Source organism: Taudactylus pleione, unplaced genomic scaffold (assembly GCF_031769625.1).
Source record: "Taudactylus pleione unplaced genomic scaffold, aTauple2 ptg000381l, whole genome shotgun sequence".
Taxonomy (NCBI): Eukaryota; Metazoa; Chordata; class Amphibia; order Anura; family Myobatrachidae; genus Taudactylus; species Taudactylus pleione.
The window spans coordinates 9,068,148-9,096,069 of record NW_028284782.1 but is presented as its reverse complement, the minus strand read 5'-3'; positions in this window follow the sequence as shown (position 1 = coordinate 9,096,069).

Sequence of the window (27,922 nt, the reverse complement as noted above, 5' to 3'; positions counted from 1 at the left end):
CGGGAGCCAAAACGGGAGCTCCGGAAGTCCCTCCATGTTCTTCCTCGGAGGAGCCTTCATTCCCCAAAGAACGGGGAGGGGTAATGACGGACTCCGGGGAGGGGGTAATTGGAAGAGGGGTGGGTGGAGGAGAGGGGGAAGTGGGACGGAGGGGAAGGAGGCCCGACAGTTCCGGGAGAGGGTCTTGGAAGGTTGGGGAGGAGTGGGGTATAGGGGAAATATTTGGGGTGGAGTGTTGGCTGGGGGTTGGGGATAGTGGGCGGGAACGCCGTCTGGCCGGACGGTGACGGCGTAGTCTTGGCTGTCCACCTAAAATATGTCAAACAAATTGAGGTTAGTTTCTGGCCAAATCCGGGGCCCAAAAAAAAAAAAAAACCCACCAACAAAAAACATGCAAATAGGAGTAGAATGAAAAAAACAGAAATAGAGGGAAAACATGCACACGCAGATATGAGGACAAATAATAAATAGGACAGACAGGAAAACATGCACACGCAGATATGAGGACAAATAATAAATAGGACAGACAGGAAAACATGCACACGCAGATATGAGGACAAATAATAAATAGGACAGACAGGAAAACATGCACACGCAGATATGAGGACAAATAATAAATAGGACAGACAGGAAAACATGCACACGCAGATATGAGGACAAATAATAAATAGGACAGACAGGAAAACATGCACACGCAGATATGAGGACAAATAATAAATAGGACAGACAGGAAAACATGCACACGCAGATATGAGGACAAATAATAAATAGGACAGACAGGAAAACATGCACACGCAGTTTGCCCCACAAACACAAACATGAAAACCACAATACATAACACTTACTTTCCTGTATCTGCATGCGAAAGCATGCCAGCAAGCGGGGCGTTCTCCGTTGCAGGTCTGACCACCTGCGCTCCAGCTGCCCGATGTTGCGGCGTGAACCGAAGGACCGCAGGCGGGACCGTGCCTCCGCATACGCGGAGCGCTTCTGCCGGTTGGTGATGGGTGGAGGCTGTCTGGTGATACGGCGATCCATCACCTCCGTAAGCACCAGCAGCTCGCGCCTGGTGAATGCGGAGGCTCTCATGATGGCAATGGTGTTTTTCATACAAATCATTTTTGATAAAGTGTGCCAAAAATTTCTGATTGGCTAATGTATTTTGGAAATTAACAGGAGCAATTTTATTGGTTAGTGTATGAGTCATGTGTTCAACAGGGCTAGAAATCTCTGGAGAGTTATGATAGGCTTGATGCAGTGACATGCGTAAGCAAATTTAAATAAAGAAATGAACCCCGGGAAATATGCGGGGATCCACAGCAATAGAACAATTGTTTAATTGTGGTTCACATGTTTTTGGAACAATAAAAGCGAATGTTCCATCCGTACGTATTCTGCGGGTAAACACAAACACGGACAAAAGTAAAGTTTCTTGCATTGTGTTGAAAAAAAAAAAACAATTAAGCTAATTGATACATTGATTGGCATGATACGATTGATGGAGGTAGGCAGAATAAAGGAGCAGGTAATCGACATCTGACAAGGCCACTTCCGGTTTATACTTGTGCGTGCGTTCCCTTCAAGCCATTTCGGGGATGTACGCTCGCTATTTCGCACACTCGTTAGTTAGAGGAGGGGTCGTCTGAGTTTAGGGAGGAATTTTAGATGCGAACGAAAATACGAGCGAGCCATTGAATTTAAATAATTTTGTACGTACGCCTAACATACGTGCGCCCGCTTGCGAGTGGGTCTGAATGAGGGCCAAAGTACCATAAAACAAGTGTTTGACTTACAACAAGCTCTAACTAAAATCTTGTACCCGATACACCCAGAGATGGACTGAGCTGTACATCGGACCACTAAGGCCTTGGACTCAATGATGGAACCTTCTGGTCATTTTAATATTCAGTTTAAATAAAGAACAACTCATTAGCTCTTTCTGAAACCTCCAAGTATGAGGATCATTGCTCCCTACGGCGTGACAGAAATACTGGTGGCCAGTACACACAAGCTTCAGTGTAAGATGCACAAGAGTCTAAAATTTACCTGCAGAATTGCAGCCTCCCTGTGGAGATCCTCGTTCTCCGCCTGTAGCCTCAGCAGATCTTTCTAAAAAGAAAATGTTAGGTGAAGAGCGGTTACGTTACTGAGCAGAACAACGCGAAACACTTGGTCAAGGGAACATTTCTATAGTTAGACGCTCGGTGCCACAATGCAGCAACGCAGTTCAGCCAATGACACCAGATGTCTCTTCTCACACAAGGCAACAGAGGTGAGAATCCCCACATGAATGACAGGTTCTAATAGAAATACATATATATATATATATATATATATAATACAATCAACACTAGTTCCACCAGTACAATAAGGTAATACAACCACCTAACGGGACATTTTCTGCAATGTCTGACATAGTCCTGTGATTACCGCACTCTGACATCATAGTGTTTGTATGACACAGGCCTGGCAGGGGCAGCGACAGCATGGCCAGAATGGGCCAGAAAACGGGCGATCGCTGGACCCCAGATAGGTGATATTCTGTGTAACTCCTGAGCACTCAGTATTAGTGGCATTAGCCTGTAAATCATACCTGCATACTTACTAATCTGCTCTCCAGGAGAAGCCCAGAGAGGACATACAGGTGGCTGGTGATGGGGTGGGGGCTGGCTATTTGCCTCATTAGGCCCCACGTCACCAAAATGACTAGATTACATCTCTAGTCCCTGTCCCATCTTCACACACCACGATTCCAGATATTATTCTCCCCATCCTGTCCTCTTCTCTAGTACCCACTCTTACGGGTGCCAGTGGGTCTCCCGGAAAAATCGTGAGCCTCCCGCAGGTCCTGGTAGAGTAGGTAAGTATGCTCTAACTGATGCTACACATTAGTCCTCATCAGGGCTCTCACACCTATGACCAGCTCTGCACATATAACTAGGAGATTTATAGTCTCATTATAGATGTACACCAGGATAGCAGGCTACATATGTGTGGCTTTCTATTTCTTACATGTATAAATGTATTGTGTAACATCTCAGTCACTTTGTATGTATAATTGCATTATGCTTTGCTGCGTTAGACAATGATGTGTACTGAAAATGTACAATGAATGTGTGAGTAGATATATGTGTGTTGTCTGTACCAATGAGGTCATGTCAGCACAACACTTTGGATCCCTCTCCGGCTGCCTGTACTTGCACATACATGACGAGATGACCACGCATGAACAGTAGGTAATGCATCCCTTTACTTATCACTCTGTGCCGGTATGAGCTCTAATCGCAGCCACTCTCCCGGCAAGAAGATTATTATAAATTAGCAATGACAACAAATATCTTATCATAGCCAGTTACAGGGCCCTGATGCCGCCAATCATCACATTTTCATTTACATTCCCAGGCCAGCTACAATGTCATTCATTACAAACGACAACTAGGCCCAACATTGATGCCTGGGGAACCGGAGTATCACTATAGCCCAAGGTGAGTGTGCTCTATGTATACCAATCCTGTGTTGCCCATACCCTCACTAGTTTTTGCCCATGTAAATATTTTCACCTTTAGCCCTAACTCTTTAAAACTCATGTACTAGAGACACTGGGCAGTGACTGTAACATGGCAGGAATTGGTCTTACACATGTACAAAGTCACAGAAGAAGCACAATAGTACTTGGGGTAAGGAAAAGCTGCAGCGCTCACATCTGAGCCCTTTTTACAGAGATTGGGACTCGGGGCTAATTAATAAACATATTTTTCTCTTTACTTATTTTTTGCTGCCATATGTACTAGAAAGTATATGCTGGGACCGCCCATGTGATATAGGGCTGTCTCAGCCAATTCTCTGTAGATAAGCCTCACTTCTCTAAAGGAAGGTTTATCCCTAGTATGCATGTACTGACTCCTGCAGCGCTGCTGTCTCTGGTTCCTGGCCGACTACCACCCTATCCCTGCCTGACAGCAGCCTCCTCCTCCTCCACTCTATCCCTGCCTGACAGCAGCCTCCTCCTCCCCACTCTATCCCTGCCTGACAACAGCCTCCTCCTCCCCACTCTATCCCTGCCTGACAGCGGCCTCCTCCTCCTCCACCCTATCCCTGCCTGACAGCGGCCTCCTCCTCCTCCTCCACTCTATCCCTGCCTGACAGCAGCCTCCTTCTCCTCCACTCTATCCCTGCCTGACAGCGGCCTCCTCCTCCTCCACTCTATCCCTGCCTGACAGCAGCCTCCTCCTCCACTCTATCCCTGCCTAACAGCAGCCTCCTCCTCCACTCTATCCCTGCCTGACAGCAGCCTCCTCCTCCTCCACTCTATTCCTGCCTGACAGCAGCCTCCTCCTCCCCCACTCTATCCCTGCCTGACAGCAACCTCCTCCTCCACTCTATCCCTGCCTGAGAGCAGCCTCCTCCCTCATTCTATCCCTGCCTGACAGCAGCCTCCTCCTCCACTCTATCCCTGCCTGACAGCAGCCTCCTCCTCCCCCATTCTATCCCTGCCTGATAGCAGCCTCCTCCTCCTCCATGCCTGACAGCAGCCTCCTCCTCCACTCTATCCCTGACCGACAGCAGCCTCCTCCTCCTCCACTCTATCCCTGCCTGACAGCAGCCTCCTCCTCCCCCATTCTATCCCTGCCTGACAGCAGCCTCCTCCTCCCCCATTCTATCCCTGCCTGATAGCAGCCTCCTCCTCCTACATGCCTGACAGCAGCCTCCTCCTCCACTCTATCCCTGACCGACAGCAGCCTCCTCCTCCTCCACTCTATCCCTGCCTGACAGCAGCCTCCTCCTCCCCCATTCTATCCCTGCCTGACAGCAGCCTCCTCCTCCATGCCTGACAGCAGCCTCCTCCTCCACTCTATCCCTGACCGACAGCGGCCTCCTCCTCCTCCACTCTATAACTGCCTGACAGGAGCCTCCTCCTCCATTCTATCCCTGCCTGACAGCAGCCTCCTCCTCCCCCATTCTATCCCTGCCTGACAGCAGCCTCCTCCCCCATTCTATCCCTGCCTGACAGCAGCCTCCTCTTCCTTCACTCTATCCCTGCCTGATAGCAGCCTCCTCCTCCTCCTCCATGCCTGACAGCAGCTTCCTCCTCCACTCTATCCCTGCCTGAAAGCAGCCTCCTCCTCCTCCTCCACTCTATCCCTGCCTGCCAGCAGCCTCCTCCTCCACTCTATCCCTGCCTGACAGCAGCCTCCTCCTCCACTCTATCCCTGCCTGACAGCAACCTCCTTCTCCTTCACTCTATCGCTGCCTGACAGCAGCCTCCTCCTCCTCCTCCACTCTATCCCTGCCTGACAGCAGCCTCCCCCCCACTCTATCCCTGCCTGACAGCAGCCTCCTCCTCCTCCACTCTATCCCTGCCTGACAGCAGCCTCCTCCTCCTCCACTCTATCTCTGCCTGACAGCAGCCTTCTCCTCCCCCACTCTATCCCTGCCCGACAGCAGCCTCATCCCCCACTCTATCCCTGACTGACAGCAGCCTTCTCCTCCCCCACTCTATCCCCACTAATACTAGTGCAGAGGTTATTTTGGTTTTTGAACAGAGGCCCTGATTCAGAGCCGGACGCTCTGACAGAGCGCTCGCTCTGAATCAGCGCTGTCCTTATTAATTTTTAGAGCGACCTCCTGGCCGCTCGTATAGCTGTGGCCAGGAAGATGGTCGCGATGGTCAAGACCATCGTGACCATGAGGGCTTGCAACGAGACCCTTGTGGTAGGCAAGCCCTGGAGAGCCGAAAGCACTCCCACTGACATCACTTGTGATGTCAGTGGGGCCAGACCCAGACGGTAGGTGTTCCCATGGGAACGCCTCCATCTGGGTAGCCACACCCCCAGCACGCCCACCAAAGGGGACGTGCTGTCACTCAACATCGACAGCACGCCCTTTGGTACGAGACCCGGAGCGACGGTTTGCCCGTCGCTATCCGGGTCTCGCATATGCGCACGAATGAGCAGGCTCCGTCGTGCGCACTGGGCCAAAATCGACCCACTTGCGAGCGCTCAGCGCTCGCGAGCGGGTTTGAATCAGGCCCAGAGAGAGATATAAAAGGAGCTGCCAGCAGACTGAGAGTTAGTCTGCTGATCCCTCCCTTCAGTGCCCACCCCCTTGCATCCCGAGTGGCAGCTTAGCAATGGAGGCTGCTGGGCGCACGGGGGTGGATCCAGAGAGGGAGCTTGTGGGCTTGGCGGCCGGGTCCGGCTCTCATTGGCGATTCAATGTTACATGACACACCTATAATTCCACACTTAAATTAGGGTTTTCCCAAGTAGGCACATATTACTTACTTACACTTGGGTGGAGGCACTGATTTAAAAAGTAGTTACACCACTTATTGGGAGGATATAGGTGGGTACATTAGACTAGTGAAATGGGAGTTAGTAACTTGGTGACCCTTTAGTGGTAAAAAGGGGGGTTACAATGGAAAAATTGATTTACAGGTGACCAGGTTCCAGTGCAGGTTGGGATGTCAGCTGACCGGAGCCACGGAGGACATCACCGGAGCCTCGATCACTGCAGGTAAGTGCAATTAAGTGAGGGGGAGGTAGCGGGGGGGAGGGTCGCGATCACAGGGGGTGGGACTCAGTGACAGGGGCGGGGCTTAATGGTGGACGGTCAGTGAATGTGCGGGTATTTTTGTGACAATACCGTGATAAGTGTGCGGAGGGAATTCGCAGGGACAGAGGGCCTAATTCAGAGCCGCTAGCTCTGACAGAGCGCTCGCTCTGAATCGGGGCCGGGCTTTTTTTTTTTTGGATCGGCCTCTTGGCCGCTCGCATAGCTGTGGGTGACCACCCACAGCTATTGTGAGCGGCCATGATGATGGTCGCGATGGTCAAGACCATAGCGACCATTGGGCTTGCGACGAGACCCTTGTGGCCGCAAGCCCCAGAGAGATTTTGGCTCTAACAGAGCTGGAATCTCTCCACTGACATCACTCGTTATGTCAGTGGGGCCGCACCCAACCGGAGGCGTTCTCATGGGAACGCCTCCGTTTGGGCAGCCACCCCCCCGGCCCGCCCACCAAAGGGGGCGAGCTGTCACTCAACATCGACAGCTCGCCCCCTTTGGTGCAAGACCCGGAGTGACGGATTGCCCGTCGCTAGCCGGGTCTCACGCATGCGCATGACGGAGCCGTGCGCATGTGGAAGGTCAGGCATCGCAAACGCCACCACACTTGGACTCTACTTGGGGATTTGTGATATCTTCTTAGAATGCACAGTTCTTCGCTGTGCTTTTGCCAGCTTAACTCATTTGATATTTGTAGCGGGAAGAGGGCTTCCATCGTCATGTGAAGCTGAACCACTAGTCATGAACATAGGGAAAGACATTAGCCGTTCCTTGCCACTCCGTGTCGTAAATGGCATATTGGCAAGTTTACATTTCTCCTCAGATGATTTAAATGTTTTTTTAAGGTCATTTTCCTGAACTTTGTCATTTGGGATTGTATATGCCCTCTACTATGACATTGGGCATCGGCCTTGGCAGACGACATTGTTGGCATGTTATCGTCTATGTCATGACTAGTGGCAGAAGCTTCAGCACTAGGAGGAAGTGGTTCTTGATCTTTCCCTATTTTATTTTTAATCTGAGAAAGTTTGGTCCTCCATTTATGTTACATTGATATATACATTCGGCTAAGGCGCACACAAACACAGAAAATAATTTTTTATTTTTGTTGGAGACTAGTGCACTTTGTGGGTTACAATAACAAAGTAAACTTGCGCACTGGACTGTAGTTAATGGGCTGGGGGAGCTGCACTTACAAAGAAGGGTGTCTAACCTCCTGTGGGTAATCAATGATTTAGGGATGGTAAGTGCGCTCAAATGACCCCCTTCTATAGTGAATGAATGTCGATTCAGTATCAATGTTGTATTGAGGTAGTTTATTGGCAACATAAAATTAAAATAAAAATCAATAGTGTCACAGTGCAGAGGACCTGTGAAACCCAGTTCGTAGGATGAAAAGGAATGATTGTGCAGAGTTGTGAATGTCACAATAAGCACATGGCGATCAATAATAGTCTTATAGATATATTGGGAGTGTGTGACCAGGGTAGGAGGGAGCAACGTAGCTCAGTTAATAGGTGAGTAATGATGCTGACTGCGGCGTCCCGCTAGTCAGTATGACAGTGCCTGCTGAAAATGGGTAAAGATGGCGGTGCCCGGGATGCAGTGTTCTGAGGGGTGACCGATCAGGTGCCGCAGATGCTAGGGATAGGGGTCTCCTGGCTGAACAGTCCGGTGGTGGTGCGGAACAGCGGCGCCTGTCCGGGTGAGTGGACGAGCACCGCCGGCGCACGATGGTGGGCTGCGTGTGCCTGGAAAGGAGGTGTAGCGGTGTAAGTTCATGGCACCAGGGACCGCACTCCTCCTCCGTTAAGGAGACTTACCTCCCTGTCGTCTCGACGGCACCTCGGTGTCCCGTTGCCGGCCTCCGCTTGATTTAAGTACTCTCGTCTGTGGCTGGTGCTTCTGGGTCATGTGAGCTGTCTTCGGCTGATTAGTGATGAACGCTGTGGTGGGGGGGTGCGCGCACTGATAGATGGCTCCTGGTCACTCTCCGTAGAATATAATGAAGGTGTGGAAGGCTGCAACATGTTTCGACCCTCTAGGGGTCTTCTTCTAGGCAGTGGAGTATGGGAGAACTCTGTATGAAGAGACTTAATATAGTGAGTTGAATGTCCAGCCTTCTTTCTGATAGGTTGCTAGACATCTCATGAAACTGGTGATTGTTCATGATGTGCATAGATTGGTTAAAGGACTCGTCAATCAGAAGCACAGGTGGTAATAATGAACTGTATGTGTGCCAAAAAACATGTTGTGGGAGGTGCTCACAACTTGACAGTACAAATATTAAGCTGAATAGTGCAATTAAATTGTTAGTTGCACTCAAAACAGAAGGTGTAACAATGATTATGATGATTAATGATGAAATAAAGTGAAAAGAGATGTAACATAAAATAAAATAGGGTAATTAAAATAAAAATTATAAATAATGAAACCTGATAAATAAGCCATAATAGGGTAAGAAATTGTTAAGGGCTGGTGGATAAATGCTAGAAACCTATATTGATTTGGGAGCACATTGGTACTGATGCTAGATAAATATTTGATAACAATATTAGAGGATTAGTACTGTAATAACTGATTAACTCATGAAAACCCGTGGGGTTGAGGGGTCCAACGGGTTCACATAATAAGAACCTATTTAATATTAAGAGTAATAATATTATTGGTCACAGATGATAGATCTAATTTCATTGTCACGGTTGAGTCCCTGTGGGTGAAGTGATCCCATGTTGATCATGATGCGTAACTCTTCTTTATTAATCTGTTTAATGTAGTCACCACCTCTCCAATTAGGTTTAACTGACTTCAGTGCAGCAAAGTAAAGAACCTTGGCGTCTGAGTCGTGGTGGGTTTTAAAATGCATGGAGATGGGGTACTCTACGTAACCTTTCCTGATGTTGCGCATATGTTCATTTAACCTGGTTTTAAATGGACGGATGGTTCTCCCTATGTATTGTAATGGTCTGGGGCATTGTAGCAGGTAAATCACACCTTTGGTGTTACATGTCAAGTTTTCTTGTATCTTGAACATTGTATTGTTAGTTGTCGACTGTATTGTTTTAATGGGCATGGTGTTTCTTTTACTGGTAGTGATACATGCCTGGCAGGTCCCACAATAGTAGAACCCTCCCCCTTTATGTCCCGGTGTCTTCTGTTTCCAAATGTCAGTGAGTGTGTGTTGTTGCAAAGCTGATGGTGCTAGGTGATTCTTCACTAATTTGGTTCTCAAATCTGGGGCTTTACGAAATACTATATTGGGTTTGGGAGGTAAGGTGGTGCCTAAAATATCATCCCCCAAAAGTATGGGCCAATATTTGTTCAATATTTTCTTAATATCACGTGCTTGACTGTCATACTGAGTTATGAAGAATATCTTGTTATCAGTATCTGTAGTTGATTTTTTATTTTTGTATTTTAGATGTGGGCCTCTGTCTGCTTCTTTTATAGTTTGGAAAGCCGTTTGTACTGTTTTTGCATTGTATTTTTTGTTGATTAGTTGCGTTTTGAGTAGATTGCCTTGTGTCTCATAGTCAGTCAATTTGGAACAATTGCGTCGTATTCTTTTAAATTGTCTTGTGGGTATTCCATTTAACCAGCTGGGATGATGACTGCTTGTGGCTAAAATGAAACTATTCACATCTACTTGTTTGTGGTATATTTCACTTTGTGGGTTACACCACCCTTTAAGAAATTAGCCAGCCGGGACTTATGGGACACAGGCGCACGCTTGGCGCTGCTTCTTTGTTGATGGATGTGCACGTGCAGCTACAGTGCACACAGGGCCTGATTCAGACCCGCTCGCGAGTGCTGAGCGCTCGCAAGCGGGTCAATGTTGCCCAAGTGCACAACGGAGGCGGCTCCGTCGTGCGCATGCGCGAGACCCGAATAACGAAGGCCAAGCCGTCGTTATGGGTCTCACACCAAAAGGGGCGTTCTGTCGATGGTGATTGATAGCACGCCCCCTTTGGAGGGCGTGCCGGGGGCGTGGCTGCACAGATGGAGGCGTTCCCATTGGAGTCTGATAGAGCCAAAAGCACTCCAGGGCTTGCGGCAGCAAGACCCTACCGCAAGGGTCTCATCGCAAGCCCGATGGTCGTGATGGTCTTCACCATCGCGACCATCATTTTGGCCGCTCACTATAGCTGTGGGTGGTCACCCACAGCTATGCGAGCGGCCAGGAGGCCACTCCAAAAAGGAAGAGGGACGGCCCTGATTCAGAGCGAGCGCTCTGTCAGAGCGTCCGGCTCTGAATCAGGGCCACAATTCACAAAGACAGAAGAAAAAGAAGAATTTTTTATTTTTTGTGGAGCGCACTTTGAGGGTTACACCACCCTTTAACAGACAGACCCACGCTTGGTGCTGCTGCTTTAAAGATGCACGTACAGTGCACACAATTCACAACACAGAAAAGAAGAATTTTTTATTTTTGTTGGAGTGCACTTTGGGGGATACACCACCTTTTAACAGACAGATGCATGCTTGGCGCTGCTGCTTTGGGGATGCACGTACAGTGCAGACAATTTACAAACACAGAAGAAAATGTTTTATTTTTGTTGGAGTGCACTTTGGGTGTTACACCACCCTTTAACAGACAGATGCACGCTTGGCGCTGCTGCTTTGAGGATGCACGTACAGTGCAGACAATTCACAAACACAGAAGAAAATGTTTTATTTTTGTTGGAGTGCACTTTGGGGGTTACACCACCCTTTAACAGACAGACGCACGCTTGGTGCTGCTGTTTTGATGATACACGTACAGTGCACACAATTCACAACATAGAAAATAAGAATTTTTTATTTTTGTTGGAGTGCACTTTGGGGGTTACTCCACCCTTTAACAGGCAGACACATGCTTGGCGCTGCTGCTTTGAGGATGCACGTACAGTGTAGACAATGCACAAACACAGAAGAAAATGTTTTATTTTTGTTGGAGTGCACTTTGGGGGTTACACCACCCTTTAACAGACAGACGCACGCTTGGCGCTGCTGCTTTGAGGATGCACGTACAGTGCAGACAATTCACAAACATAGGAGAAAATGTTTTATTTGTGTTTGAGTGCACTTTGGGGGTTACACCACCCTTTAACAGACAGATGCACGCTTGGCGCTGCTTTGAGGATGCACGTACAGTGCAGACAATTCACAAACACAGAAGAAAATGTTTTATTTTTGTTGGAGTGCACTTTGGGGGTTACACCACCCTTTAACAGACAGACGCATGCTTGGCGCTGCAGCTTTGAGGATGCACGTACAGTGCACACAATTCACAAACACAGAAAAAAAAATATTTTTTGGAGTGCACTTTGGGGGCTACAGCACCCTTTAATAGATGAGCCAACTGGCCCTTTACTTATGACACAGGCGCACGCTTGACGCTACTTTGTTGATGCACGTGCGGCTACTGTGCACACAATTCACAAACACAAAAATATTTTTTAAAATTTTTTGTAGAGCGCACTTTGAGGGTTACAGCACCCTGTAACGGACAAGCCAGCCAGCCCTTTACTTATGGGACACAGGCGCACGCTTGGCGCTGCTCCTTTGTTGATGCACGTGCAGCCACAGTGCACACAATTCACAAACACAGAAAATAATTTTTTATTTTGTTTGGAGTGCACTTTGGGGGTTACACCACCCTTTAACAGATGAGCCAGCCAGCCCTTTACTTATGACACAGGCGCACGCTTGGCGCTACTTTGTTGATGCACGTGCGGCTACTGCGCACACAATTCACAAACACAAAAAAATATTTTTTTACATTTTTTGTAGAGCACACTTTGAGGGTTACAGCAACCTTTAATGGACAAGCCAGCCGGCCCTTTACTTATGGGACACAGGCGCACACTTGGCGTTGCTCCTTTGTTGATAAACGTGCAGCCACAGTGCACACAATTCACAAACACAGAAAATAATTTTTATTTTGTTTGGAGTGCACTTTGGGGGTTACAGCACCCTTTAACGGTCAAGCCAGCCGGCCCTTGATTTATGACTCAGGCACACGCTTAGCACTACTTTGTTGATGCACGTGCGGCTACTGCACACACAATTCACAAACACAGAAAGTGCACTTTGGGGGAGCATCCCTGATGCACAGATCACCCCCTGGACAACACTACAGCACCCCTCTAAGACTACAGCCTTTATGGGACACTGCACAACACAGTCCAGCCAGCCCCTATAGATTTTGGAGTGGACACAGCCCCTATGGACAGCTGACTGCACAACACAGCCCAGCCAGCCCCTATGACAGCAGCACAACACAGCCCAGCCAGCCCCTATGGACAACAGCAGCACAACTCAGCCCAGTCAGCCCCTATGGACTGAGTGGACACAGCCCCTATGGACAACAGCAGCACAACACAGCTTAACCAGCCCTAGCTCCCACCCTCCCTCTTCACTGTCCACAGCCAGAGTGAGAGATGACGCCGACACGGGGACCTTTTATAGAATCCAAAACCCGCGAGATCCGGAAGGTGGGATGATGACGTTTTGCCTCGATTTCAGATCCGAATCAGGCGGGAAAAGTCGAGCCTGATTCGTATACGACTCGGATCGGGGGGGTTCGGATTTCAGAAATCCGAACCCACTCATCCCTAGTTGGAGTATTAAGGAATAAAAGCTTTTCTTTAGATTTCAGTCTTCTAGTGCCACTGCACATACTCATTTTATATTCATTGTGTGTATTGGTACATTTGTGTAACAAGCCACCGTGCAGCCAATGCTGTGCGGGGTGAACGCCGGGCAAGCATTCGCTGAAGTCTCCTCCTTCCTTCTGTTAGGATCTGTGGTTGCAGCATTTTGTTTGCAGTCCCAGTCTTAATTGCTGCTGAGGCTCTACACAAATTACTGCCTGTCTGTGTGCAGGTTCAGGTGCATGCCGATTGATTCTCCTGTCTGTGCACAGCCCAGGTGCTCACTGGTCTCTCATTAGGGAGTCTTGCTCTGGTTGGGCCCTGTTTTTGTTAAATTCCAGCCAGCCCTTCACTCCCAGCCAGTGATAGAGTTACTCGTGCTTGTTCCAGCCTCCTGTCTGTTAAGTCGAGTATCTGTGTCTAGTTTAAGTATTATTCACTGCCGTTTGTTCCATCCAGGCAGCACAGTCTGCATTCCATCTGCTGTGTGCTGCTCAAGTCATCTAAGAAGCATAGTGTGTATCTCTGCCATCAGCTGCGTGTCTCATCCAAGCGATTCAGAGTACACCTCCGTCCTGGGCGCATGCCAGCATCCAGCAGCTAGTGTCAACCCGCTGCGACACTTGTCACATCTCAGCATCTCAAATGTGCAATCCGGCGCACCGACACCAGTTTCAACCCAGCGACATTGGTAGCATCTCAGTGTCCCAAGTGTGCGATCCAGCGCACCGACACCAGTGTCAACTCGGTGACATTGGTAGCATCTCAGCATCCCAAGTGCGCAATCCAGCGCACCAATGCCAGTGTCAACTCGGCGACATTTGTAGCATCTCAGTGCCTTGTTCACATTTTCTTAAAGAGGCTTACCAGCCCTGAAGGCTGCCTCCATGGCCCAAAGGCTGCATCACATCTTCGGCCATCAGGCTACGACTATCCACAGCATTCCAGCCCTCAAGGCTGCCTCCACAGCCCAAAGGCTGCATCACATCTTCAGCCATCAGTCTACAGCTACCACAGCATTCCAGCCCTCAAGGCTGCCTCCAAAGCCCAAAGGCTGCATCACGTCCTCGGCCATCAGGCCACAACTAATCAAATCAATTCAGCCCTCAAGGCTGCTGCACGGCCACATCCAGCCAAGATATACCAGCCCTCAAGGCTGTTGCAGGTCTATTCCCTACTATCATTCCCAAGCCTTAACAATTTGAAGGTGAGCCTCCTTCTCTTGGGCTAGCACTCTTCCTACTTGCCCCAGGTGACTTTAATTGGTATGGGTCCTTGCATTGCAGTACACACATCTAATGGGCCCTATGAAAGGTAAGTCCTAGATAAATTAATAGGGTGTCAGTATTAGGGAAGTTAGGGACCCACCTTTATAAGGTTTGCCGTGACATGGCAGGTGGGCAAACAAATCAGAAGTGCAGCAGGTGGAAATAACACAAAGAGTAAACACCCAATACTCAAAAAGAGCATATATCACACTATTGTGTTTTTCTCTCTCCATTTTCCCACACCTGTGTTGCTCTAATCAGCACACAAGGAGGGTATTTATTAAAGACTTCATCAAGGATTCTTCCCAAGGTGTTCCTTTGTTGATATAAAGACATTAGTGGAGTCTATATCCATGGTGATTATTTTTCTATTACAATTGTTATTATCCACTTATGTGAACTTGTGATTGGGAGAGTGCTAGATGGTGACACATATATTTGTGATATGTGCACATAGGAATCCATCACAGAGTGAGTGACAGGTTGTCAGCGTTTAGGGGTGGTGACGGGGGTGGTCTGAGAAACGCAGGCATGTCTATCCGTTTAAACACCGTTACATGTGCATGCATAAATTAGCCACTGCGAGTCCATACAAAGCTCTATATGTCTGAAGAGCTCCCAAGGCTGCGCAGGTCAGACCTGCCACAAGGCCAAGATGGCTGCCGGTGTGCAGCGATGTTGCAGATATTTACGCAGGTATGTATTGTCGCACGCAGGTAAGAAGGCAGCAGTGGGCGTCTTTATGCTCGAGTGATCTTTGCATACATTAGCATATTTTCGCAGCTGTGTTGTGTGCGAAATCACAGCTGCGATCGCATTAGCATCCATCTATGAATCAGTCCCTATATTCAATAAAACAATACATTTGACATTACATATGTAAGAAAAATGTAAAAAAAAATAATAACAATGTCAGATTTGCGCAAAGTCTCTGCAATGTTTGAAATAAGTTGTATAAATTAGCAACATTCAATTAATTGCGGAGGTGCTTGAATAGATATGAGAGCATAATTGAGGTTAGTTCAGCAAATAGCAGCAGCTTACAGTAAGCAATTAGTGAAGCATTTTGTAAGAAACAAAGTTTTCAACAGGGAGATTCTTCCATAGAGCATAAATGGCCCAATCACTTGCCTTAATATCCTAGTATATAACTAGCAGCAATAAGCAGCAGTTTGTGGTTGGCATTTAGTAAAACAGTTTGTAGGAACAAAAAGTTTTTAGTATGGAGGTGTTCCCTTGCAGCAAAAAGCATCCCAAACACTGGTCTTAATATCCCAGTGTGTAGCTAACAAGATGGGCTGACTGCTGTAGGTATAGAAGTGGCCGCCGGCTTTCAGTTAAATTGTTGTTGGAGGTCTGTCCTAATAGGTATTTCATAAGGAATTCTCCAGAGACGTAAACCATAAGTCAGCTCTGCTGTTTCTGTGAATGCTGTGGCTGAGACACTTCCAGAATGTGGGTGTTGACGCGTTTCGTCTCTTAGCAACAGAGACCTATGAAATAAAGGAGCACTAGAAAATATAAATGCCCCCAGAGCAAAAATGCCACAATCACCATCATTAGTCGATAACAGTGTTTCCCAAACTCGGACCTTAAGGCACCCCAACAGTCCAGGTTCTAAGGATAACCATGTATGAGCACAGTGACTTAAATAGTACAGTCAGTTTGATTTAACCATGTGTGCTCAAGCGTGCATAGCCATAACATTTGGACTGTTACGGTGCTTTGAGAATTGAGTTTGAGAATCCCTGCTCTCGTTTTGTGAAGGTGCATAAGCCGGTTCAATGTATTTCAAGAACCATTTAACTCAAAATCAGATACATCTCAAAGGGCCATTTTCACGCATTATTAAACTCCACATCTCCAGATGCAAAAGGCCACAAGTGCAAGACAGGTGCAACTCTAAGTATAGACACATGTACACGGCAGAGGGGATAGACAGGACACACTTTAACAATGGGAAAATGTTCTGCTCCTGTTTTTCATATTGACTTTCCAAAAGCAATAAGCGAAGATTAATTCATTAACGGATGTTACAAATACATAAATAATTACTTCATAGGTAAATGGAATATAAATGATTAACATCATGCACTTGAAAAGCTATTGTGATTTCAAAGCATACAAGTACTGTAAGTACATATTTTATGTAATAAAAATGTAGAAAGTGTATGGTATTGTGATACACTGTCTCCTCTCTGATCCTACCTTACTGTACATTGCATTACTACAATACTTTTCCATCCAATAATGATCATTCTGATACTAATATTATTGCAAGGGGCCTATATTTGCCTTAAATGTTTTGGAAACAGCTATTTCCAGATGATGAAGTCCAATGTTTTTTCTATGAAAACAGGCAGCCGTACTCAGAAAAAACAGATTCCAGCATGCACCTGGGGCCTGATTCAGAGATGTACACCATAGCACAGGCGCTGCTTTCTTGTATGTAGCGACTGTGCTAAAATATGCCAAAACCTCAGGAGGAGTCTTGTGTAAAAAAGATGCCCACTGCTGGCTTTTGTGATCCGATGCTGCGTCTGAAGATACAGCATCAGATCATCTGTGTGAACATCGGCCATCTGAGTAATCTCAGGGTTACTCAGGATGTCTGGTGACTTCATGCTGCTGGGGCCAGTGAAGTTACACCGGAGACACAACCACTGGTCCCAGTATGCCCCCCCCATTTTCTGGGACATTGGCCATCAATGCCCCTTCCCCATCCCCAAACGGACATGCTGTGGATTAGGGAGCACTGTGACCATCACCGCAGACTCAGATCTGCACATGGACCTTCGGGTGTGCGTATATTTCTGATTAAGGCTCCTGGTAGCTAATGTAACAGCCTGTAACAGTCACATGCACGATTCCAACGAGTTAGCCATATTTTTTTAAGTGACAATAATTTAAAAGGCAAAACCAGGTTGGTTTTGCCTTTTAAATTATTGCTGCTTTAAAAATATGGCTAACTCACCAGAATTGCACCTGTGACTGCAAATCGTAGGTTACAAAAGCTCTCAGAAGTTACAAGTTAACATAAGATTTATAGTAGCTTCCATACTCTGGACAAGTCTACAGACACTTATTGTATTCATTTTTGAAATTATTTTCTTTAGTTCTACCTGTTTCTGGAACTAGTTCTCAGAAGTAAGAGTTAAAAATGATGCCAAAAAAGTGCAGTACTGCGTACCACCAGAAAAAAGCACAGCAGAGGGGGGCGCCGCCGGCCAGGGCAGCATATACGGAGGTTGCTGGTATAGAAGAAACGTTCCTCTGCAATGCAGCTTCCTGCTTTGTGAGTCCCGGCATCTCCTCTCTTTCAGTCATAGTCACATTTCAAAATACAGTCATAGTTGGGACTACAACCTGTCACTTAATGCTCTGCAGTCAGACAGCTTACCAATGGAGTCATCTGCTATTACAAGGAAAGACTGTTAATTTTAACTGCATGAAGCTACTTCACATTCTTATTAATCTAAAATACAGTCAAAGCTGGGATTCAAACTTAGCACCTCACACTTTGCAGTCAGTCACCTTACCAATGGAGCCATCTGCTACTACAGTGAAAGCAACTATATCAAGCTACTTCACATTCTCAAATTAAAATACAGCCATACTTAGGATTCAAACTTAGCACCTCATGCTTTGCAGTCAACCACTTTACTAATGTAGCCATTTGCTACTACGGTGAAAGCCTCATACTCCGGCCACATCCTCTTCTTCATCATCATCCTCATCCCCTCACATTATAACTCCATCTTCTCCTCCCTTTTCCTTCACACCCTGGCCACATCCTCTCCTCCATAATCCTCTTTCACTCACACTTTTAGCACATGTTCTACTCCATTACCCTTCTGCTTCCCTCGTACTCCAACCAAATCCTCTTGTATTTCTGGCTTTGTGCAATTCTGTGGTTCACCACTGGGGGCTGCTGTCTGGACTCATCTTTCTGGAGATTTACCTGTAAAGAGTTAACTCTGCCTGATTAGCTGCACCTGTGCATCAGGTATTTATCTCCCCTCTCTCTGACACAGTGAGCTGCTAATCATTGATGTTTCTGCATTTGTTTCTGCCTGTGTTGGACTCTTTGTGCTTGGACTTCAAGGGGTCCATTTACTAAGCAGTGTTAGGAGACAGAGTGAAAAGTGATAAGGTGCCAGCAAATCAGCTCCTAACTGCCATCTCACAGGCTGTGTTTGAAAAATGACAGTTGGGAGCTGATTGGCTGGTACCTTATCACTTTTCACTCTGTCTCCTAACACTGCGTAGTAAATAGACCCCCAAGTCTCCTATAGACCTGCATTTTCTTGGTGACTGTCAACTCCCATTTTGTATCATGTGTTATGTTCCTAGGTAGTTTCCTGTCTGACATGCCTGTTGTCAGGATGCAACCCGGGATCGGCCGTTACTCACGTCTGCGATGGCGTCTTCGGGCTCCTAAAGATTCCGGATGTCAGCCACAGAGACAAGTGATGGCTGAATATTTTGCCCAGGGTCTGCTAGATCCTTCTGGTGTGAGTCCTGGTTGCCGCATTGCGGTCCTAGGTGCTGCCATGTTGGTTCCCGTCATCTGATCAGTATTTTCCTATGGTAGTTCTGCGGTTGGTCAGCTGCTGTCTCTGGCCAATAACCTGCTACCAGAGCCGGCCCTAGGCATAGGCATTACAGGCAAATGCCTAGGGCATTTGCAATGCCATAGGGGCATCCCGCCGCTTGGCAGCAGAGCCCACAGCCAGCAGTACTAATAATCAGTCACACTGACTCATTATTACAGTACTCTCTCTGCGCTGCCTGCGGCTGGCCGGGGACAGTACCGAGGAAGGAGGAGGAGGGGAGGGGCATCTTTCCCTCACTGTACATGATCAGGATGTCACTAGGCTGCCTGAGACCCAGCCCCTCCCCCCTAGTCCCCGCCCCCTCCTCTCCATCTATTCTACATGCACTCTCCTTTCCCTGCCTAAAGCTGGCCACACATCTAAAGATTATCTGTCCAACCAGCCAACTAGTTGATTGGTTGGAATGAAAATCTGGTAAGGTATGCAATCAGCAATTTGCTCCCAAACTCTGGAATATGAACCAAAAAATTGTTGTTTGAATAAATAGTTTAGATCAAACATTTTTCAATCTTATCTGAACGACTATTTTCATCTGTTTTCTGGCATTTAGGAGCAAATTGCTGATCATCATTTACTCCTGTACCTTACCAGATTTTCATTCCAACCTATCAACAAGTTGGATGGTTGGATGTAAGTGTGGCCAGCTTAAGACTCCGCCTCCTAACAATGAGTTCTTGCCCCTTCCTTCCAGTCTAGCCCGACTGTCACTGTCAAAGCCTCTCCTCTCCTTTCATCATGTGCCATGGAGCTGTACCCACTTAACGACTTGTACCCAGACGATATCGCAACAGCAGGACCCGGCAAGGATCCCAGTATCGGCAAGTGCATACACACTTGCCGGTGCCGAGAGCGACAGAGCGAAGTCGGGGGCCATGCTGCATTCCGTAAATTAATCACAATTTTAAGTCCTCTGCCAGACTCCTAAAGAAAGAAGGGAAAAAAAGAAAGAAACACTTAAGAGGAAAGTGAAAACTGATTATCATGTTTGAAGAGGTGGGGGAGAGTGTCTGTAGAGTGTAGTGAGGTGGGATTATCTGCTAGGGGGCACCAGACAAAATCTTGCCTAGGGCACCAAATTGGTTAGGGCCGGCTCTGCCAGGGGGTATATTAGGGCACTTCCTGCAGCAGGAAGTTGCCTGTACAACTTCGCTCCTATAGTGGTTTTCTACTGTCGTCATCCCAGGCTCTGCAGTGTACCTTTCCTGTGTACTCTCTCGTGTATGCTGTCTTCATCACTACTCAGCGTCTTACATCAAGTGCTGGTTATCACCACTACTCAGCTTCTCACATCAAGTGATGGTTATCACCACTACTCAGCGTCTCACATCAAGTACTCGTTATTACCGCTACTCAGCGTCTCACATCAATTACTGGTTATTACCGCTACTCAGCGTCTCACATCAGGTGCTGGTTATTACCGCTACTCAGCGTCTCACATCAAGTGTTGGTTATTACCGCTACTCAGCATCTCACATCAAACACTGGTTATCACCACTACTCAGCATCTCACATCAAGTACTGATTATTATCGCTACTCAGCGTCTCACATCAAGTACTGACTATTACCGCTACTCAACGTCTCACATCAAGTGCTGGTTATTACCGCTACTCAGCATCTCACATCAAGTACTGACTATTACCGCTACTCAACGTCTCACATCAAGTGCTGGTTATTACCGCTACTCAGCATCTCACATCAAGTACTGACTATTACCGCTACTCAGCGTCTCACATCAAGTGCTGGTTATCACCACTACTCAGCTTCTCACATCAAGTGAGGGTTATCACCACTACTCAGCGTCTCACATCAAGTACTCGTTATTACCGCTACTCAGTGTCTCACATCAATTACTGGTTATTGCCGCTACTCAGCATCTCACATCAAACACTGGTTATCACCACTACTCATCATCTGACATCAAGTACTGATTATTACCGCTACTCAACGTCTCACATCAAGTGCTGGTTATTACCGCTACTCAGCATCTCACATCAAGTACTGACTACTACCGCTACTCAGCGTCTCACATCAAGTGCTGGTTATTACTGCTACTCAGCATCTCGCATCAAGTGCTGGTTATTACCGCTACTCAGCATCTCACATCAAGTACTGGTTGTTACCGCTACTCAGAATCTCACATCAACTGCTGGTTATTACCGCTACTCAGCGTCTCACATCAAGTGCTAGTTATTACTGCTACTCAGCATCTCGCATCAAGTGCTGGTTATTACCGCTACTCAGCATCTCACATCAAGTACTGGTTGTTACCGCTACTCAGAATCTCACATCAACTGCTGGTTATTACCGCTACTCAGCGTCGTACATCAAGTACTGATTATTACCGCTACTCAGCGTCTCACATCAAGTGCTGGTTATTACCGCTACTCAGCATCTCACATCAAGGGCGGAATTCAATTGTTTTCATCCCGTATCGCGCCCGACGGAGCTATTCTATTCTTGCTCCTGTCGGGCACGATCAGCTGTCAAGTGCTACATTTCAGCTCGCAGCCCCTGGGGGATGAGAGCTGAAATGTGCGAAAAGTGACATGTTTGGGCGCCCAAACATCACTTTTCGTGATCGCGCCCAGCACTTTGGTCAGGATTAGCTGCTTTACGCGGCTAAACCTGACCTCTATGGGCGCGATCAGCGCGAAAAATGGCAGCAATTGAATAGCGACCCGCGATTTCCTGTCACTTTAGACAGGAGATCCGGACCGCATAATCAATTGAATTCCACCCCAAGTGCGGGTTATCACCACTACTCAGCATCTCACATCAAGTACAACTTCGCTCCTATAGTGGTTTTCTACTGTGTCTGCATCCCAGGCTCCACAGTATACCTTTCCTGTGTACTCTCTCGTGTATGCTGTCTTCATCACTACTCAGCATCTCACATCAAGTGCTGGTTATTACCGCTACTCAGCATCTCACATCTAGTGCTGGTTATTACCGCTACTCAGCGTCTCACATCAAATACTGGTTATCACCACTACTCAGCATCTCACATCAAGTGCTGGTTATTACCGCTACTCAGCATCTCACATCAAGTGCTGGTTATTACCGCTACTCAGCATCTCACATCAAGTGTTGGTTATTACCGCTACTCAGCATCTCACATCAAGTGCTGGTTATTACCGCTACTCAGCGTCTCACATCAAGTGCTAGTTATTACCGTTACTCTGCATCTCACATCAAGTACTGATTATTACCGCTACTCAGCGTCTCACATCACGTGCTGGTTATCACCACTACTCAGCTTCTCACATCAAGTGCTGGTTATTACCGCTACTCAGCATCTCACATCAAGTGCTGGTTATTACCGCTACTCAGCATCTCACATCAAGTACTGATTATTACCGCTACTAAGCATCTCACATCAAGTACTGATTATTACCGCTACTCAGCGTCTCACATCAAGTGCGGGTTATCACCACTACTCAGCATCTCACATCAAGTACAACTTCGCTCCTATAGTGGTTTTCTACTGTGTCTGCATCCCAGGCTCCACAGTGTACCTTTCCTGTGTACCCTCTTGTGTATGCTGTCTTCATTGCTACTCAGCGTCTCACATCAAGTACTGGTTATTACCGCTACTCAGCATCTCACATCAAGTACTGGTTATTACCACTACTCAGCTTCTCACATCAAGTGCTGGTTATCACCACTACTCAGCTTCTCACATCAAGTACTGGTTATTACCACTACTCAGCTTCTCACATCAAGTGCTGGTTATCACCACTACTCAGCTTCTCACATCAAGTGCTGATTATTACCACTACTCAGCGTCTCACATCATGTGCTGATTATTACCGCTACTCAGCGTCTCACATCAAGTGCTGGTTATTACCGCTACTCAGCATCTCACATCAAGTACTGATTATTACCGCTACTCAGCGTCTCACATCACGTGCTGGTTATCACCACTACTCAGCATCTCACATCAAACACTGGTTATCACCACTACTCAGCTTCTCACATCAAGTGCTGGTTATTACCGCTACTTAGCATCTCACATCAAGTGCTGGTTATGACCGCTACTCAGCATCTCACATCAAGTACTGATTATTACCGCTACTCAGCGTCTCACATCAAGTGCTGGTTATTACCGCTACTCAGCATCTCACATCAAGTACTGATTGTTACCGCTACTCAGCGTCTCACATCAAGTGCTGGTTATTACCGCTACTCAATGTCTCACAACAAGTGCAGGTTATTAGCGCTGCTCAACGTCTCACATCAAGTGCTGGTTATCACCACTACTCAGCATCTCACATCAAACACTGGTTATCACCACTACTCAGTGTCTCACATCAAGTGCTGGTTATTACAGCTACTCAGCATCTCACATCAAGTACTGATTATTATCGCTACTCAGCTTCTCACATCAAGTGCTGGTTATTACCGCTACTCAGCGTCTCACATCAAGTGCTGATTATTAGCGCTACTCAGCATATCACATAAAGTGTTGGTTATCAACGCTATTCAGCGTCTCACATCAAGTACTGATTATTACCGCTACTCAGCGTCTCACATCAAGTACAACTTCGCTCCTATAGTGGTTTTCTACTGTGTCTGCATCCCAGGATCCAGAGTGTACCTTTCCTGTGTACTCTCTCGTGTATGCTGTCTTCATCGCTACTCAGCGTCTCACATCAAGTGCTGGTTATTACCGCTACTCAGCATCTCACATCAAGTGCTGGTTATTACCGCTACTCAGCATCTCACATCAAGTGCTGGTTATCACCGCTATTCAGCATCTCACATCAAGTGCTAGTTAACACTGCTACTCAGCGTCTCACATCAAGTGCTGGTTATTAGTGCTACTCAGCATATCACATAAAGTGTTGGTTATCACCACTACTCAGCGTCTCACATCAAGTACTGATTATTACCGCTACTCAGCGTCTCACATCAAGTGCTGGTTATCACCACTACTCAGCGTCTCACATCAAATGCTGGTTATTATCTCTTCTCAGCACCTCACATCAAGTGCTGGTTATCACCACTACTCAGTGTCTCACATCTACTGCTGGTTATCACCACTACTCAGTGTCTCTCATCAAGTGCTGGTTATTACCGCTACTCAGCGTCTCACATCAAACACTGGTTATTAACACTACTCAGCATATCAAATCAAGTGCTGGTTATACCACTAATTAGCTTCTCACATCAAATACTAATTATTACCGCTACTCAGCGTCTCACATCAAGTGCTGGTTATTACCGCTACTCAGCATCTCACATCAAGTGCTGGTTATCACCGCTATTCAGCATCTCACATCAAGTGCTAGTTAACACTGCTACTCAGCGTCTCACATCAAGTGCTGGTTATTAGCGCTACTCAGCATATCACATAAAGTGTTGGTTATCACCGCTATTCAGCGTCTCACATCAAGTGCTGGTTATCACCACTACTCAGCGTCTCACATCAAGTACTGATTATTACCGCTACTCAGCGTCTCACATCAAGTGCTGGTTATCACCACTACTCAGCGTCTCACATCAAGTGCTGGTTATTACCGCTACTCAGCGTCTCACATCAAGTGCTGGTTATCACCACTACTCAGCGTCTCACATCAAGTACTGATTATTACCGCTACTCAGCGTCTCACATCCAGTGCTGGTTATCACCACTACTCAGCGTCTCACATCAAGTGCTGGTTATCACCACTACTCAGCGTCTCACATCAAGTACTGATTATTACCGCTACTCAGCGTCTCACATCAAGTGCTGGTTATCACCACTACTCAGCGTCTCACATCAAGTGCTGGTTATTACCGCTGCTCAGCGTCTCACATCAAGTGCTGATTATTATCTCTTCTCAGCGTCTCACATCAAGTGCTGGTTATTACCGCTACTCAGCATCTCACATCAAGTGCTGGTTATCACCGCTATTCAGCATCTCACATCAAGTGCTAGTTAACACTGCTACTCAGCATATCACATAAAGTGTTGGTTATCACCGCTATTCAGTGTCTCACATCAAGTACAACTTCGCTCCTATAGCGGTTTTCTACTGTGTCTGCATCCCAGGCTCCACAGTGTACCTTTGCTGTGTACTCTCTCGTGTATGCTGTCTTCATCACTACTCAGCGTCTCACATCAAGTACTGGTTATTACCGCTACTCAGCGTCTCACATTTAGTGCTGGTTATCACCACTACTCAGCACCTCACATCAAGTGCTGGTTATCACCACTACTCAGTGTCTCTATTCAAGTGCTGGTTATTACCGCTACTCAGCGTCTCACATCATGTACTGTTTATTATCGTTACTCAGCATCTCACATCAAGTGCTGGTTATTAGCGCTACTCAGCATCTCACATCAAGTGTAGGATATTACCACTATTCAGCATCTCACTTCAAGTGTTCGTTATCACCAATACTCAGTACCTCACATCAAGTGCTTGGTATCACCACTACTCAGTGTCTCTCATCAAGTGCTTGGTATTACCGCTACTCAGCGTCTCATACCATGTGCGGGTTATTACCGCTATTCAGCGTCTCACATCAAATACAACTTTGCTCCTACAGTGGTTTTCTACTTTGTCTGCATCCAAGGCTCCACAGTGTACCTTTCCTGTGTACTCTCTCGTGTATGCTGTCTTCATCACTACTCAGCGTCTCACTTCAACTGCTGGTTATCACCGCTACTCAGCATCTCACATCAAGTGCTGGTTATTACCGCTACTCAGCGTCTCACATCAAGTGCTTGTTATTACCGCAACTCAGCGTCTCACATCAAGTGCTGGTTATTAGCGCTGCTCAGCATCTCACATCAAGTGTAGGATATCACCACTACTCAGCGTCTCACATCAAGTACTCGTTATTACCGCTACTCAGCATCTCACATCAAGTACTGGATATTAGCGCTACTCAGCGTCTCACATCAAGTACTCGTTATTACCGCTACTCAGCGTCTCACATCAAGTACTGGATATTAGCGCTACTCAGCGTCTCACATCAAGTTCTGGTTATTACAACTACTCAGCATCTCACATCAAGTACTGATTATTACCGCTACTCAGCGTCTCACATCAAGTGATGGTTATTAGCGCTACTCAGCATCTCACATCAAGGGCGGAATTCAATTGTTTTCATCCCGTATCGCGCCCGACGGAGCTATTCTATTCTTGCTCCTGTCGGGCACGATCAGCTGTCAAGCGCTACATTTCAGCTCGCAGCCCCTGGGGGATGAGAGCTGAAATGTGCGAAAAGGGACATGTTTGGGCGCCCAAACATCACTTTTCGTGATCGCGCCCAGCACTTTGGTCAGGATTAGCTGCTTTACGCGGCTAAACCTGACCTCTATGGGCGCGATCAGCGCGAAAAATGGCAGCAATTGAATAGCGACCCGCAATTTCCTGTCACTTTAGACAGGAGATCCGGACCGCGTAATCAATTGAATTCCGCCCCAAGTGCGGGTTATCACCACTACTCAGCATCTCACATCAAGTACAACTTCGCTCCTATAGTGGTTTTCTACTGTGTCTGCATCCCAGGCTCCACAGTATACCTTTCCTGTGTACTCTCTCGTGTATGCTGTCTTCATCACTACTCAGCATCTCACATCAAGTGCTGGTTATTACCGCTACTCAGCGTCTCACATCTAGTGCTGGTTATTACCGCTACTCAGCGTCTCACATCAAATACTGGTTATCACCACTACTCAGCATCTCACATCAAGTGCTGGTTATTACTGCTACTCAGCATCTCACATCAAGTGCTGGTTATTACCGCTACTCAGCATCTCACATCAAGTGCTGGTTATTACCGCTACTCAGCATCTCACATCAAGTGCTGGTTATTACCGCTACTCAGCGTCTCACATCAAGTGCTAGTTATTACCGCTACTCTGCATCTCACATCAAGTACTGATTATTACCGCTACTCAGCGTCTCACATCACGTGCTGGTTATCACCACTACTCAGCTTCTCACATCAAGTGCTGGTTATTACCGTTACTCAGCATCTCACATCAAGTGCTGGTTATTACCGCTACTCAGCATCTCACATCAAGTACTGATTATTACCGCTACTAAGCATCTCACATCAAGTACTGATTATTACCGCTACTCAGCGTCTCACATCAAGTGCGGGTTATCACCACTACTCAGCATCTCACATCAAGTACAACTTCGCTCCTATAGTGGTTTTCTACTGTGTCTGCATCCCAGGCTCCACAGTGTACCTTTGCTGTGTACTCTCTCGTGTATGCTGTCTTCATCACTACTCAGCGTCTCACATCAAGTACTGGTTATTACCGCTACTCAGCGTCTCACATCTAGGGCTGGTTATCACCACTACTCAGCACCTCACATCAAGTGCTGGTTATCACCACTACTCAGTGTCTCTATTCAAGTGCTGGTTATTACCGCTACTCAGCGTCTCACATCATGTACTGTTTATTATCGTTACTCAGCATCTCACATCAAGTGCTGGTTATTACCGCTACTCAGCATCTCACATCAAGTGTAGGATATTACCACTATTCAGCATCTCACTTCAAGTACCGGTTATAACCGCTACGCAGCACCTCACATCAAGTGTTCGTTATCACCAATACTCAGTACCTCACATCAAGTGCTTGGTATCACCACTACTCAGTGTCTCTCATCAAGTGCTTGGTATTACCGCTACTCAGCGTCTCATACCATGTGCGGGTTATTACCGCTATTCAGCGTCTCACATCAAATACAACTTTGCTCCTACAGTGGTTTTCTACTTTGTCTGCATCCAAGGCTCCACAGTGTACCTTTCCTGTGTACTCTCTCGTGTATGCTGTCTTCATCACTACTCAGCGTCTCACTTCAACTGCTGGTTATCACCGCTACT